The following is a 3,724-nucleotide window of genomic DNA, read 5'->3' as shown; positions in this document are numbered from 1 at the left end:
GGTGCGCGCGGGGGGCAGAGCCTCTATCCCAACCCGAGCGGTGAGCGGGGCTGCGCCTCTGCCTGCGTCTCCTTGCGGGCCGGTAGCGGTGAGGTGGGGAAGGAGCGTTAAATCCGTGTTTTAATCGCCCATAGGAACGGGCGAGGGGTTTGCTAGGTGTCACATCCTCCTTGTGCTGCGGTACGCCATCGTTCCGAGGCCTTTGCACCTCCAGATTTTAGCTGCACGTGCTCTGATGTGTCTCTGATTTGCAGAAGTAAGTCTTTGTGCCCCTTTTGGAGGGGCACAAGCCCGTCAGAGCAGGGCTCGCTGCGGGCTGCCAGTGACAGGGAGGGAAGGGAGTGCTCCGGACACCGGGGTCAGGGCTTCCAGCAGTTCAGAGCTCCCCACGGGGCTGATGCAGGGAGGTGGTGTGTGGAGTTGTTTGGTTTTTTGTTTTTGTTTTTTTTTTTTGGCTGAAAGTTATGCTCCCTCCCTGGAAAATAACTATTATTTTTTTCCATGCAACTCTTTTGCAACTCTAAGACTAGGCAACCGGCTTCCAGGGAGAACAGTTGTTTATAAGAGTTGTTATAAACTCTTTTTTCTCTTTCTGCTGATATCTGAAATGTCATTGTGTAGCAGTGAGCAATTGTACTGAGACAGAACTGCATCTGTGTGGTCCGAAAAAGCACTGTCCATGAGAGGTTGTGGCAGCTGGACTCTTTGCTTGGTGTTTCCAAGCACAGTCAGGTGTGTATAAACAGCAGATTCCTGTGAATTTGTACTTCCAGAGATGGGAGGACCTCACTGGTACTCCAGCTCTAAATCATGGTCAGAGTGCACGATCACCTCACAGACCGGGTCAGGACACGAGGTGCTGTTGGTGGTAGTGGTGAACAGGTTCTGATCTCGGCGTGGCTGGAGAGGGGATACTGATGGGACTCTGGCAAAACTGATGAGCAAATGTTACCATGCCTGTTCTTCTCTTATGCATCTTTTTTAATAACCCATTTACCCTCCATGAGAAAAAGCACATCTCTTATTATCTTGGTTTATCTCTCTGCCTCATAGTGTTTGCTGATCTCTGAGAACCCAAAACTGCTTTATTTAGAAATTTCTCTAGACTTCCCTAGCCGGATTCCTGAAACAGATGCTGATGCCTTAAATTACGGGTAGGTAAAGACCTCGACTGTCTTCTGCAGCTATAGTGGTGGGGTATTATTTTCTCTCTTGAGCTTTTTTTGTCCTAGAACTACATCTTGATTGCTCCCTTCCTTCCCCTTAAATACATCTCAAGAGCAGACAGTTTGAATTCAGAGACTTTAGAAATAGTAAGTAAACTTAATGTCTCCTGAGGAGTGTGCAGCAATGAGACTGAAAAGCAAAGGGGTTAAGGTATAAAACCTGCCTTTTGTAGGGCAGGCGGTTATGATGTGTCAGGAAGAAGCAAATGCTGGAAATGTGCTCTGAATAATTAGCCAAATACAAAGATCAGTGCAGGGCGATGCACTGTTCTTCATAGACGCTTTGTGAACATCAGGAATTTACTGCCTGAGATATGAGGTGATGCTGGTCAGCTGGTGCAGGTGTGGAGAAATATACTGTTTTTCCCTGTTGTAAATAACAAGGGGGAAAAGACCTGTGGGTCACGGGAGGTTAGCTGACACAAAGATGAGATAGGGCAGTTGGTTTTCAATCACTTATGACCCATGGCTGTCCACCACCATCTCTCTCTGGAGATCCTCTATGTCCTTTATGGGTTCATCTTTTTCATATCTGCAGCTTGTTTTCAGAGACCTGGATGTGCCATTTGTTATGTGTTGTTGCCTCAAGCTGAGATCTCTCCATCTCAGAGACCCTCCCAGGTGTTCCTTGGGGCAGACATGGGCTCTGAGCAGGGAGAACTAAATGAAAGAAGTGGATCTGTTACATCAGTTGTTTTTCTTTTCCAGATTGATTTCAAAAAGCTGTTAACTTTTTGGCAGCCATATCACAGAAGAGGCCGGTTTGTGCTGCTTTCTGTCATTGCTGAGCTGCAGAGAGCAGTTGTTGTACTATGTGTATTCTTTGCATCTTTACATGCATATGGTGGTGGTACAAATCCTGACGTGTCACAGCGGCTTTGCTCCTTGCAGGGGAACTGTTCTCAGTCATTTTCAAGCTCTAATCCTGTCATGAAAGCAGTCTGGGGTTGAAAGGGATGCCTGTCGTTTTTAAGGCAGGAGATTATCTAAATGCAGGTTGTTAAGCAGGTAGCTGGTAAGCGGTGAGAAAGCTGAGCCTGGTGTGATCTGCCTGTTGAATCCCTGCAACTCCCTGGGCAAATGCTTCTGACTGGGTGGCTTCAGTCTGTGTGATGTTTGGGACAGGAGAAAGTCTTTGGTTATGGGACGGCTGATGTTTGCAGAGCATCTTATCTTCTTGTTCTTTTGTTTTCCAAAGGGAAATTTGGGGGATTCAGTGACTTTACTGTAGCCTTGAGGGTTTGAACTTGTAGCTGTGGAGGGGACCTGAATCTTGGGGAGATCAGCCCAGTCCCTGCTCACTGCACTGATGGAGATGAGTTTGTACATGGAGAGCTGTGAGATGAAAATGCCCCTTGCTTCTGTCACTCACCATTCTTGAAGCTGAACATCTTTAGCCTTTGGTAGGGAGCTGCCAGTAGAAGAAGGACCTCAGGTGTAGGGCTGGGAGGGACTTCAAGATAGGATCTGGTCTGTGCAGTAAAAGAATCTGAATCGAGTGCTTACTCCTTTTTTTTTTTTTACCCTAAAAGGAAAAAAAGTCCAGCATAACCCATGTCAGTATATCACAATTTTGGCACTATTTAAATTTTTTCTTCATGTCCAAGCCACATAATTCTAACTAATTGAGCTGATTCCATCATGTGAAAGAGTTGAGCATTTTTCTCTTTCTTTGTGACTTTTGATATAAGCAGACTGTTCTGTTCCTTCCAGTGTTATCTTTTCAAGACTAAACGTGCCCGGCTTCTTTGGTCTTGTCCAGATCATGCTTTCTAAACTCCAGTTTTTGTTTCTATCCTTTGGAATGTCTCTGATTTTTACATCTACTTTATAAAGTACAGTACGTGCAGTAGGTGCAGTCTTTTGGCTAATGTGTCCCTTGTCGAGAGGAAAATAGAATCACTGCCTCTGTGTCACACAAACAATGTAGCTATTAATGTGTTCCAGGATGTCATTTGCCTGCTTTGTAGCAGGCTTATCTTGCTGGCTCAGAATTAATTTCTGAATCAGTGTAATCCATGTATGCCTTCTTTTTTTATTTTATTTTTTCTTTGGCATGTTGGAGTTAATCTCTTGTTGTGCCCATTTGATTTATTTGTCTACCTATTTGTACTCATCTTTGCTGAGCTTGATTTAGCAGTATGTAATAGGTAGATGAGTATCCTCCTTCACAGAGTTGCAGGACTCTGTCCTTTAATGTTCATTTCCATTGCTCGCTGCAGCTGGGCCTTCCTCCAGCAGTGATCTAGTTCGGGGACTGAAACTGGAAAAACCTCTTCGGTAAAAAAAAAAAATAAAAATCTGTTCATTTGTTTTGAACCCACTCACTTATGGTGTCAGGTGTGAAAGTGGGCAGGGGATACTGACTGAGGGGATGTGGGATGAGGGGCAGCACTGTGGTGGTGTGAGCCCTTAGATTAGTTTTTTGACATCTTGATTTTTGTCTTATTTCAGGCCCCTTTCTGTTTGGCTGTTATTTAATGCCTTGCTATCTTTAT

This window comes from Meleagris gallopavo, chromosome 5 (genome assembly GCF_000146605.3).
Source record: "Meleagris gallopavo isolate NT-WF06-2002-E0010 breed Aviagen turkey brand Nicholas breeding stock chromosome 5, Turkey_5.1, whole genome shotgun sequence".
Classification (NCBI taxonomy): domain Eukaryota; kingdom Metazoa; phylum Chordata; class Aves; order Galliformes; family Phasianidae; genus Meleagris; species Meleagris gallopavo.
The sequence above is the reverse complement of the archived record's forward strand: the minus strand, read 5'-3'. Positions refer to the sequence as shown.